The sequence below is a fragment of the Anopheles marshallii genome, chromosome 2 (genome assembly GCF_943734725.1).
Source record: "Anopheles marshallii chromosome 2, idAnoMarsDA_429_01, whole genome shotgun sequence".
Taxonomy (NCBI): domain Eukaryota; kingdom Metazoa; phylum Arthropoda; class Insecta; order Diptera; family Culicidae; genus Anopheles; species Anopheles marshallii.
In genome coordinates, this window is record NC_071326.1 from 62415715 (window position 1) to 62429790 (window position 14076).

Sequence of the window (14076 nt, forward strand, 5' to 3'; positions counted from 1 at the left end):
TCGTAAAATTGAAAGCCTGTACGTATGACACTTCCTTCATTTCCACCAACCTTCTTTCTTTTGCTGAATATTCAGCAAAGTGGCTAGATTGCAACCAAATAAATCAACGTGAAACTGCAATTGCCATCATTCGCACGCGAACACTACGGTAGTGCAACGATCAAACAGGAGCGCTCTTTCCCCTTAGGATATCAGACGTTCAATTTTCGCGATGTTTTGAAAACATGTCGCTAAGAGAAAACAAGGATACTGTTGGAGATCATATTTGAGGAGTTCAGCTTTCCATTCCTTTGTAGATCGTTCTATTACAGCATATCTTTTTGCGGTTTTTTATCGCCTCAATATTAAAAATGTTTCATTTGTATACAACATTAAAAGGAACAATAAAATAATACAATTAAAAGTAAGAAAACCAAGGAAAACAAAAAAGAAAAACAAAAAAAAAGGAATTAGAAAGCAATAAAGGAGAAAAAAGGACAAGTAAAACACTAAAGTAAAAAGAACAACAACAGGAAAAAAACACATAAAAATACAAGCTATTACTAAATGAAAACAACCATTAATACAAGAAAAGCAGCGTAATTCAAACTAATATTTTTTAATTAACTCTATCCATTTTTTTATTGGTTGTATACTTCAAATTATGACTACGAAATCATTCATACAACTAACATCATTTTCAGAACAATCGTGAATTCTGAGAAACCTCGGAATTTACTTGGCATTTATTCAGTCTGTATCTATTCCAGCTGCATAAGAAGAATCCATTCCAAAATCCTGTCACCAAAAGCAACAACACTCTTGACTCACTGATGTTTGTTATTCATTGCCCACTGGGCCGTCCAGGGCAACATTTTCATCCACATTCATTGCAATCGAAGCACGGCCAATCTGCGAGTGTCATGGCGCATGTTCTTTCACAGAAGCATGAACCATAAGTCCGGGAACAAGATTGTATCGTTCGCTATCTCAAAGCAAACCCACTATAAACTATAATAAACAGATATTCAATCTTCGACGGATTGTAGCTCAAGGCACTTGGGGATTTTCTTCCAGCGCTATGCAACGGTCGCGAAACGCAAATAGAATCTTGAATGGAAATGAAGTACAGCAAAGAACTACTGGCAAACATAAGCGCTACGGGTGTGGCGCGGTTTTATTATACGCTCACAGAACCAGGGAAGGGAGAGAATTGGCAAAGAATGGCTGATTTCTGGTCTATTTGAAGGAAAAGTTTCCGCTTATAGTGCTTGCTATATGGTGACAGTAGGCTGTTTCTCTTGACGTTGTTTTACAAGCACAAATCCCTCCGTTATTCCGAAAAGCATAAATCCGTTTTAGAAGACAACGGTGACAGCAAGGATAGTTATGAACCTTCCATGGAGCATCATTGAGTCGCAATCAATACTGCTTTAACAACGTAAGGGAATAACAGGTTGCGAAAGACGGAGTCTATCAAACCAAGACAAAAACTTCCAATTCCTCTTTCTTACTCTCAAGCTCTTTTGAATTTCCTGCTTTGTAGACCCAAAGCAAAGACAACTGTAGACATCAATCCTATGCACCCGCATCAACGGAACGTCACTGGTAGTTTCCTTGTTTTCAGGACTCCGGAGAAGAACTGATTTCGCGCGAATGTTTCTCGGACGTGACCTACATTCATGAACCTAAACGAGCCGACCGATCAGTGCTAGATGTACAATCTAAAATAAAAATCCTTCACTAAACAGCTGCCATCCCAGATCAATAAACAGCAGATATATTATCGTGTAGAGTGTCAATTGTTGAACGAATCTCTACATAGAGAAATTCATATTTTATCGCCCATTTGATAAGATCCGTTTTGCGCCAATCATATGGTAAATTAATGAAAGGAAATAGAAGATCCTGAGCCACTGCTACTCCGGAGGATTTACTTTTAATTTAGTAGCAGGAGTAGATTTCCGGTTGGCAGGAACGGTTCAGATGGGATTTGGTACCGGTGTAACAATCATTATGAAAACTAAGATACCGCGGGTCCTATGGAAGTTCAACTCACCGGTGGATTAAAGATTAGATTCTTTTGTCGCGTAAAAATTCGTCTATTTGGCGTTGTTTAGAAGGATTGATCCCGATTCTTTCCTTTCGGAAAGATTTTTTCGTAGAGTAACACAGTGAGCTCGTTGGGTCTGTAGCGGAATAGATCCGCAACTGTAAACAGACGTCGCGAACACAAACAGACCTTAAGCCGAGATATCATTTAAAGTCACAAGAGATACATCATTACAAGCCAATTAAATTGGAGGTGTTAAAGTTCCCTGAATCTTTACACCGGAAATATCGATAGAGATCCACAAATTGGTGTCCATGACGTGTTTGTCAAATTATGTTTCAACATATTTCGTTTACAAAAACCAAACAGCGCACCATCAATGAACCTGGAAATTTTCCTTTACGCAGTCGATCTCAAGTCAAGTTTTACATCAGCTGTAACTTTGAGGTCTAAATTGTCATCATCGAAGAGATAATCATCTTCAATTACTATTACTTATTATTACCACCCAGACTATTTGAAATACGTAGTTTCTTTAACGACTTTTTATGCCAGCAGCACCCCTTGCGCACTATACTGGATAAAATATGGATGTCGTATGGCTCGTCGGCTAGTCATATTAAAGTTATAAAATTAACATTTCAGCTGATCAGCTTCAGATTAACAACCAGCATTTCTATTTCCCAAAAATATTTTAATAATATTCGGCCGAGTTCACCCGGAATAAGATAACTTTTCAATATTTGGAGAAGGAAATGTCTTTAAACGAATGTGAATTGTATCTTAGATAAAGCTACCTTTAGTTATAAGCAATACGGCCTGGCCGTTCTTGTTAAATAAAAAAAAGTTTAATTACGTTATGCTTTCCGCAAGGCAATTGATCGTAAGTGATTTTTTTTGTTTTAAATTTGTTGTGTTTATTTTTGGGTCCTTTTTAAAACAAAACCCAAAAGCTTCATCCGAACCTTCGAAGATAACCTACTCTAACAAAAAGAAGGAACAAAATTACACGTAACTCAACAAAAATCGTATGTGATATAATACTAATATTGCTAATTCTAAAGGTATATCTATTCTCTGTGCTTACGTTAAAGTTTCGGTGTCTGTCGTATTTTGTATGTGTTGCAATCATATAGTTATGTTATTTATTATGATCTGAGTTTTATGATCTGGATTGGTAGTATCGGTAGTAACGCTATAGGGCTGTCCAACTTTATGTACCAATTATCATTTCCGTTCGGAAATAAAGAGTCCTTTCGTATCCTTTCCGTCTCGTACGTCCTACAGCGATGATGAGAAGGGGGCCGAGGAAGTGTTTTCAGATTATCGCCAATGCGATTGGATTCGATATTTACTAATACACTTACAAAAATTCTCTAATTTTGCAAGACGGTAATGTGCCCGATAGCATCCCCAAATTATCATGCCATCACTAACTCCATAAGTTCTTCGTTTTTCTGCAGCTGAATCATTCATATGCTCTGTTGCTACCATTGTTCCGAGTTAGCTGAACCTGGATCGTTTCCCGCACACCTGTGGATTCCGTTTTTATACTATCGTCGACACAGGGATGGTTTGCTTTCTAGATTGATTTATCTATTAATACCAAATTATACTTACCAATTATATTTACCAAATTACCAATATCAAATTATACTACTAATATACTAAATGACCGTTTCGATGGCGGCGTTCTTTTGCTTACTTAGTAACCTAGTTTATTTTTAGATAGCTTGCTTAGTTGTTTGTTTATTCTTGGTTGCGTTTCGACGCGCTGCTTTCTATTTGTCGCTGCCTTCAGCGCTACTTTCCCTTTTGTTTATAATGCAAATTTTTGCTTGTGTCTTTTTTATACTCTCGCCAGCTACGTGCTTGATTGGAAGTTGTTCAAAGTTCAAACTATTGACCACCGTCACAAGTTCTGTGACAGTAAGTTGGCACTGATTGAAAAAACGTGTCAGAACACTCCTCATTTCGTCAACTCATGATTCAGCTTTGGTCCTGAGCCGTAAAAACTAATATCCCAGGATTTCAATTGCTCGTTATGCGAGATTTTGCACATTATAAAAGGTTATTATTAAGCCGTCATGTGTAAAATTCGATAAAAGAGGTGTACGATATTAAGGGTTTGCTGTATTCTGTCGATCGAAAGCGTTTTCGTCCATTCTGTTTAATAAGAGAAATATGATTATTAATCATGTTCAGTTTCAGCTTCCAGGTTTAAAATTGCTTAAATTTTAGGGACCAAAACATTTTCACTTACTTCGGATTCAGGTTTTCACACTGGAGTCCAGTAACTGCTTCCAAAGTTCAGTAGCGAAAAAAGAGGAATGTTTAACAAAAAAAATTACAAAACGCCACAACTTGAATGAACGCATAATTGTATGTGTGATTATGTACAAATTTATGGTAAAATGGATGTTGGGTTGGTTAGTGTGATCAGAAGATCGCGCGCTGGTTATCCCAGAACCTTATGACCTCGGTTGATCTCTCAACCGGAACGGGAATACTTGGACTGGTGATATATCTGCGGTTTACTTTGGATAAAAAACACGATCCTGTTTTCCGGTTGGATGTGGTCACTCTTCTTACTTTTTATTTTTGCACGCTCGTTTGCTATCACTTGTGTGACAAATAATTGCATGGTCATACTTTCTAACAATTCCGCCATATGAGTTCAATTAACGTTTTGCGTTAACACTATTTGTGTTAACACTAATGCTTGTACCCATACAACCTTCAACTTGTAAATCCCATGTAACCCAACTATGTATTCCGGGTTGGCTAATCATAGGCGCCAAAAATAGGTGCCGCCAGCGGTCGATGTGTAAGTCCACCGGGTCCGATCCACCGGGGTCAGCGACAGGTCTGCGTACGGGTGTGCGTGTAGCAATAAACGTTTCGAGCGGCAGGAGAGCGATGATGTAATATATAAAATATAAATATAAATATCGATAAGTATAAAAATGTTGCATTAGGTGTAACCGGGTCAAGTGTCTTAAATTATTGTTAGATGTACAACGATAATCCATCCTTCCTGATGCCGATCTGAGCTGCTGATATGGTTGATCGTCATTACTAGCAGATGCTGAAGCCAGTGGCGGATCAATCCCTTTGGAGTCCCTGGTCGGAATGATATTTAGGGTCCCTAATTAAAAGAAAAGTTAAAAGCATGGTTGAATGGGGCCCACAACCGGCTCTCTTGGAATTCGTTTGAACCGGCGGAGGGGGGGTCAACATTGTCAACATTCCAATTTCTTCAGCAACTAAGCACCTTTAAATATCGAAGAGAACAAGTTAATACCACAAACAGCTAAATATATGAAAGTAAAATGTCGAATTTATCCCTCAAATTTAGTCAACCATTTTACACAGTCAGGATATGTTTGACCTGACAAATTGTCACTGGAGCAAAACGAGAATCTCATCATATTGAGCAACCAAAAATAAATAGATTGTATCACAAATATCACTCCAATATTAGTGATTAAAGCTACATATGAGCTAATCATACTGCTAAAGATCACTATCAACAATTAGCAGACGGGTTCGACAGCCCTGGAATAGATTAGCTAGCTAGCTAATCGCTAGAGGGTGATCCGGATCGCTTCACGATCAGTAGTGTTGGTAGACGAGATGAAATTATGTAGATCAACCAATGTAGAACCACCAACGATCGAGCCTTTTCGAATCATGCCCATAGTTGGGCATCAATCAAGGAAGATGTGCAGAGTAGGGACTGATAAAAAGGATGAGCGAGCGCTCCGGAGGATCATTTCGGACTCTTATTAGAGTAAATACATGTGAATTTTAGTGCGCCTGGACGGATGCTTAAAATAGTATTAGACCTTCTCTGAGTGTGACATCCGAAAAGTTGAAGCCTCGCGCTGCGAGTCATAATCACGAAAAAAACTGAACCAAAATAGGTTATTTAGATTTCTATATTTCGTTACAAAACTTTTGACACATGTTCAAAACAAATGTTATAAGCACAATTCGCACAAAGAGACAAGGAGTAATTGAGTAATTAAAAGAAATAAGAAATTAAAAGAACCAATAGTGAAGAAGGTGCTGACATCGACCAAATGAGTAACAGCAATATCAGCATCCTTATGCAAAGTCGATCGTGCAAGATTCACAGGTAGTTTAATGCTTAAGTCAATTTATTGTTGTTTCGTTTTGTATTTAGAGAATTTCAATTAATACAATTAAAGTGTTTTATTTTAATTCAATAATGACGTTCTGGCCGTATTGTATAAATTGTGTAATTGTAAAGGTGGAAATTTCATTGCGTTTTTTTATCATAAAAAGGGAGGATTCGCCCAAGTAGTTACGTATTGATTTATACTACAGGGTAAGTAAATCGAAAATTCACCTTTTTTCCGTTACGTGATAAATGAATGACCCATAAAATGTGTGCCCTGCTTTATAAAAATGCGCTTCGAAAAAGCGAAGGGTCAAAGGATTATCATGAACTGCCTCAAATCCGGTGATTGTAAATTCGTGGAGAAAAATCTGTTTGTGAATGTTAATTTAACAGCAACTGCCTTGATGTTTCGGTGCTCGACTCTCTGCCCTACGATCTCTTTATTTCATTGAACGTTACAAATAAGTTCGGTTCATCTTCTGTGTGATGATGATCTAATAATAAGTTTGGTTGAGTCTGATAGAAAGTAAATGAAAATAAAATCGAAGTTCTAAGAAATCAGAGAATGACCTATCTCGTTACCGGGTTATCGTCCCACCGCGAGCTCGATCACGGTCATTTACCATTGTTGAGCAGTTGAGCAGTTCATTCGACAGTTGTAGTGGCAGTTTCCAAGACAAATGTACCAGAAGTTATTCCTAACAGACACCATTATCACTCTTTTCAACTTTGAGTGTTTTAAGATTAGATAAGAACTCGCAACCTAGTATAAAACATTGAAAGAATTGCAAATATGGAATTAGACTTGAGTCAACCGCTCAGTTGTAAGAATCGAGCGCAGCAGTGTTTTTTGTTTATTGTTTTCAAAGTTGGTGAAACCTTGTCGTGAATTTTGTGTCACATAATTTTGTGCGTCAGCTTGCAACATTTTAATGTGAAGTGATCTCCAACAAATTTTTGAACACAGTTGCTTAAATGTTTTATAAAAGTTGTTACAAATTAACTTGTAACGTTTTCAAACGTTGTCTGTGCACAATATAAAAACTGGATTCTTCCTTCCACGAATAATATCGCATTCGTAAGTATTAAATGTGTCCTTATCAAACTAAAAGTGTTAGTTTTTTTGTGTTATTCTTTTATTACACAAGAAGAACGGCTAAGCCGTATTGCTTGTTGGCGTCGTATTTCGTCGGATACCAGTATTGAAAAATATTTGCTGGTTCTGGTTTTCTGGTTGAGGTTTGGAAACTGATATTTTAAGTTTAAACGGTGGATAACATATCAAAATGGGTTTATTTCGGAAAACAACAGAACAAAATCGTAAGAGACAAAACAATCGATGTGCTACCGGTGTTGCTTCACGCCAGTTGGTAAGAACCTTAGCAAGGCCACGCAAACGAATATGCTACTTGACAGCAATTTTGTGTTATCAACCAGCCTCAGGGCATCAATCAAGGAAGATGTGCAGAGTAGGGACTGATAAAAAGGATGAGCGAGCGCTCCGGAGGATCATTTCGGACTCTTATTAGAGTAAATACATGTGAATTTTAGTGCGCCTGGACGGATGCTTAAAATAGTATTAGACCTTCTCTGAGTGTGACATCCGAAAAGTTGAAGCCTCGCGCTGCGAGTCATAATCACGAAAAAAACTGAACCAAAATAGGTTATTTAGATTTCTATATTTCGTTACAAAACTTTTGACACATGTTCAAAACAAATGTTATAAGCACAATTCGCACAAAGAGACAAGGAGTAATTGAGTAATTAAAAGAAATAAGAAATTAAAAGAACCAATAGTGAAGAAGGTGCTGACATCGACCAAATGAGTAACAGCAATATCAGCATCCTTATGCAAAGTCGATCGTGCAAGATTCACAGGTAGTTTAATGCTTAAGTCAATTTATTGTTGTTTCGTTTTGTATTTAGAGAATTTCAATTAATACAATTAAAGTGTTTTATTTTAATTCAATAATGACGTTCTGGCCGTATTGTATAAATTGTGTAATTGTAAAGGTGGAAATTTCATTGCGTTTTTTTATCATAAAAAGGGAGGATTCGCCCAAGTAGTTACGTATTGATTTATACTACAGGGTAAGTAAATCGAAAATTCACCTTTTTTCCGTTACGTGATAAATGAATGACCCATAAAATGTGTGCCCTGCTTTGTAAAAATGCGCTTCGAAAAAGCGAAGGGTCAAAGGATTATCATGAACTGCCTCAAATCCGGTGATTGTAAATTCGTGGAGAAAAATCTGTTTGTGAATGTTAATTTAACAGCAACTGCCTTGATGTTTCGGTGCTCGACTCTCTGCCCTACGATCTCTTTATTTCATTGAACGTTACAAATAAGTTCGGTTCATCTTCTGTGTGATGATGATCTAATAATAAGTTTGGTTGAGTCTGATAGAAAGTAAATGAAAATAAAATCGAAGTTCTAAGAAATCAGAGAATGACCTATCTCGTTACCGGGTTATCGTCCCACCGCGAGCTCGATCACGGTCATTTACCATTGTTGAGCAGTTGAGCAGTTCATTCGACAGTTGTAGTGGCAGTTTCCAAGACAAATGTACCAGAAGTTATTCCTAACAGACACCATTATCACTCTTTTCAACTTTGAGTGTTTTAAGATTAGATAAGAACTCGCAACCTAGTATAAAACATTGAAAGAATTGCAAATATGGAATTAGACTTGAGTCAACCGCTCAGTTGTAAGAATCGAGCGCAGCAGTGTTTTTTGTTTATTGTTTTCAAAGTTGGTGAAACCTTGTCGTGAATTTTGTGTCACATAATTTTGTGCGTCAGCTTGCAACATTTTAATGTGAAGTGATCTCCAACAAATTTTTGAACACAGTTGCTTAAATGTTTTATAAAAGTTGTTACAAATTAACTTGTAACGTTTTCAAACGTTGTCTGTGCACAATATAAAAACTGGATTCTTCCTTCCACGAATAATATCGCATTCGTAAGTATTAAATGTGTCCTTATCAAACTAAAAGTGTTAGTTTTTTTGTGTTATTCTTTTATTACACAAGAAGAACGGCTAAGCCGTATTGCTTGTTGGCGTCGTATTTCGTCGGATACCAGTATTGAAAAATATTTGCTGGTTCTGGTTTTCTGGTTGAGGTTTGGAAACTGATATTTTAAGTTTAAACGGTGGATAACATATCAAAATGGGTTTATTTCGGAAAACAACAGAACAAAATCGTAAGAGACAAAACAATCGATGTGCTACCGGTGTTGCTTCACGCCAGTTGGTAAGAACCTTAGCAAGGCCACGCAAACGAATATGCTACTTGACAGCAATTTTGTGTTATCAACCAGCCTCGATTGATATTTTCGTCTCCGATTGATGCATATTCTTCAAGGACCAAACTAGGTCGTTATATGGCATCATGTTAATTGTTATCCTCCTGTGACAATAAGGCAAAGTCATACAGTAAGTCCTTTACTTATTGGTTATTTTTATTGTAAGGAAAACGAATAGATAATTTTTATTTACATTTTATTGTTTGATTTCATTGTTTTTGTGGATGCGTGTTTTGTTGTGTGGCTTAAACTGGGCTTAAGTTAGACGCTCTGGTTTTTCTCCAGAGGAAGTAAAATCTTATAAATACCATCAATATTATAATACCTTATAATTTACAAATACTTCCGCTGTGATGCTTGTTCCAACAATTTTTCGAAAGCAGTTGCTTGAATGTTTTCATAAATTATGTTACAAATTAACTTGTAAATGTTACAATTTAGCGATTCGATTATTAGCGATTCGAAAATAAGATGAAATTTGGCATGCGAGATCACTGCCGTCTAGAGGATAGTTAACTTATACTTCGTCTAATGCAGCTGTTCGGTTGAGCACGAATAGTATTTGATAGCGTCACATTGCGCTTTGCGATATGCTTGTACAGCCAGCTCCACGCTGAAACGAGAAGAGAGGTTCATTCCGCCAATTATACTGTGGAATCACGAAAAGATAGACTGACTGGACTGGCCAAGATCTCTCAGATACAACCGATATAACAGTGTTGTAATAAACTCAAACCCCTGTGCAAACATAGGCACATATGTAATTTATGTTCTCAAAGCTGCTATGTTAGTGTGGCTTGAAATCATATTTCTTCGTGGCAATATATCAACAATTACTATACACCACTATATATTGCATACAATGCATATATACTCAAATATTGCGCTGTTGAATGCTCAATAAGCGTTATTTGTAAAATGTTCAAATAATTGAAGAAGAATGCATTGATTTATTCATTAGTACTGACTATTCAGTAGAGTAACCAAAAACTGATATGGATACTATGTTTTTTTTTTATTTGGTTGGAAGATCACATCGTACAATAAGCGAAGTGCGAATAATTTTTGCCACAGTCGGCATGGAAAGTACCGAAATACCTTATTTAATGCCAGCCGTGTGTACACCGAAAATCTTACACAATTCGACGCAGCATTTTCTATTGATATTTTATAGATTTAAACGCGAGATTTATATATATATTTTAAAGATTTTTAATACTGCCTCATATTAAAATCTGTAAATGGCTAGTATTACCTCAGATGCTATAGATAATATAACAAGACAATTATGGTGGATTATTGTTATCACAATTAAAAACACAGAATAAAATCTTTGAATCTTAATGATCAAAGATCGTTTGATTCCTACCTTCCTTGATGGTTTCCAAACGTAACAGAAAGTTCCTGGCTTCCTGGTCCTGACAGCTCATGTTACAAAATCTCACGTGCTCCTCCACACTACGTTTATTGCGTACGCTCAATTTCTCGCTAAGCTGGTTTACGCTTCCGGATTCACTTCTACTTTAGCTTTGTTCGCAGCAATAATCGACAGTACAAGATAGACAGCCAGGCCATTTTTCTGCCAACAAAAAAAAGTCAAGGCTATGTGCTGAGTGCTATGTAAATAGTTTTAACGGGACAACCCGGTGGTGTATTGGGGCGCCGCTTCATATGACAGTAGCGGTCTAAAATCCCATCCGGACCCTTCTTCCCCGTACGCACCACTAACTATTTATATGTAATAAAGTCAAAGAAAGCTGGCAGGCCCAGTCCTCTTGAGGTTGTTTTGCCTGTGAAGAAAAAGATATAGTGCAATATTCTTGTAATCATATATTTGGTTGTAAATTGGATTAAACCCCATTTGATAATACTGATTGATAAACCAAGTGTCAATGATAGTAAATGTAATAAATAATAATAATAAATGTATAATAATTAAATAATAACATATAACATAACATAATAATTAATTATTTGATAAGGTCCACCGGAGACCCCGGAGTGGCCCAGTGAGGTATTGGTAGTGACGTCGGTCTTCACACGGCTGGACCATCTGGACCAGCCCATCTGGACCAATACCCCGTAGCAAGGACTGACTATCCGCTTATGTGGTAAAATAAGTCTAGTATGCCAGAAATGGCAGGCATGACCAAGTAGATCGTTACGCCTAGAAAAAATAAGAAGACTAATTTGATAAGATACGATTTTTTTAATTCCAAGCAAACGTTTTTGTAGTCGGTTGTCGGTCATCGGTTTGTGTGTCAAATTCTACGGCATTTATAGCGCGTACCCTAACTGGATACGTTTCAGGGAAATTAACAGTAGATGATCATTACATTCCGTTGCTATACATGAAACAATTTTTACTTTTTGTTCGTTGGTTTGTATTAGTGTTGGGCGGAACTGATCGAATTCTGGCATTCGATCCTTCATCGGATCCATCCGGATCCAATCCTTCATCCAGGATCTGTCATGACGAGAATCCGGGATCTAAATCTATAACAATAGACTGGATGCGGAGGATGTGTCCGAGGATGATGGGAATCCGAGGAATCCTAAACATGATTTTTTTTATGTAAATCATTCGGGATTTGTATTTGTGAGATTTGTTAACATAAAAAATATACAATTCAGATTTTTGATTCAGATTCAGAGCATTTTCAGAAAATAGTGAAATTGTGCGCATGGTCAGCTTACATCTCCTCTGGGATGCACATAAATATATTCTGTATAATCACAAAGAAGAAAACACTCCATTTTGTCCAAACAGGGATTCGGATCGGATTCAGAGGATCGATCCCCGGGTGGATCAGAATCCCTGATAGGAGCAATTTTTCTCATCACTAGTTCGTATCATACAAAAAAAAACAATGTAGTTATAGAACGAGCTGCCAATTTCCACAAAGTTCACTCATAAATGATTCCTTTTCCTATATTGTTCTTATTGTACAATCATATTCATAAATATGATTTTCTTTGTAAGTCATCTGAAACATAGCTGTAGAAACCACTCGCCCCCGGAATAGTTTTTACTAAAGCATTCTCGTGATAAATCATATTGTTAACCGAGAAAATAAAATCGCTCATAAGTTCTTTGTTATATAACCCTTTTTTGGTCATTGATCTAGAAAATAACACTGTTCATATTTATGCCCACAATTAACATTTATTTCATTAAAATTACAGACAACGCACAATGCTTTCAAACTTTCTGCAGTGAACTCCAACGAACAAACAAAACATTCCGCGCGTGCGCAATTTTGACCTCTAACTGATTGCTGTCACAGTTGCCGGTAAGTTCCTCTCACGGAGCATGCTGAACCATAATAACACTAGTCAAATAAACATTTTATACATAAACAAAATAATGCAAAAATATTACAACATGCATTATAAAAACGAAAATGAGGTTTAAATGTAAAAACAAGGATAAATGAAGCGCATTCCGCTTCGTTTCCTATCCATTTAATACGTAACGCTGAGAGAATTACTATTACTTGCAGTGTTACTAATTGTGACATAGTAAGGAATAAGGACTCACGATTTGATACTCTTATAATTCATAATTCATGAAGAGCATTAAAAATTGTACTAGTTTCAGCTATTTTTCATACGAATTTTATTCCGTGTCTTCTAGCAATGACCACTTTCAGCAAGGAGCATCGCACGAAGCTCTTTCAAGCTCTTTTAGTGCGTTATGATCTGGGTTTGGGACAGAAAATAAATGGCGAAAACCGCTTACCCCTTCAATGTCTCTTAAGCACCACCGACAATGCAGTTTTGGGTGAACCTCATAGTAGGGGTCTGCTATACAGTCGAAAAAAATCAACCAATATCAATTTCTGACATTTATCATTTCGTCCGTCTCTACCAAGGACTTCGACTAAGCCGTGTGAGGCCTCCCGGCAGAACTAACCTGCCATACAAGAGACTTTACAAAGCAAAGATTTTAAAGTTAATTGCTACGATGAGAATGAGACATAGCAGTTTTGAAGGCAGTTAGTATTGAACCTGGACCAGGGGAGTATTAAGTGCTGCGCAAGAAAAGTAACTGCTTGAGGTACAAAGGAAGTAAAGGTTACGAGCACCAAGGGTATAGAAAGATGCTGCCCCCAAGATAAAACTCCTTGGGGGTCCGTCATCATACCATGATGTCTATCCTAACATTTTTGCCATAAAACCCACCTTTATAAACGAAGGTACCAGCGTAAGCGCGTAAGCGCTCAAACTGCTTAGAACGCCCTCTTGCCACCGTCCAACAGTGTTCAAATTGCTTCAAAATCAGCTCAGTCGTACAGAAATATGCACATATCTGATCACCTGTTTTTTTTTTTTGTTTGAATCAGGATGCTATGGTCAGGTGTAAACAAAGTTGTTTATTACGAGACGAGGAAGTTGTTACTTGGTTGTTCGGATAGAAAAAAGCATCACAAGTAATATGTACACATCATATGAAATGTATGATACAAGTAATATGTATGTATATACAAGTAATATTCGTATAGATACAAGTTAATATAACCAAACCGGCAATTAATGGAAATTCCTATCTACCCAGACATGGTAATGCTATTTGCTAAACATACTTTGG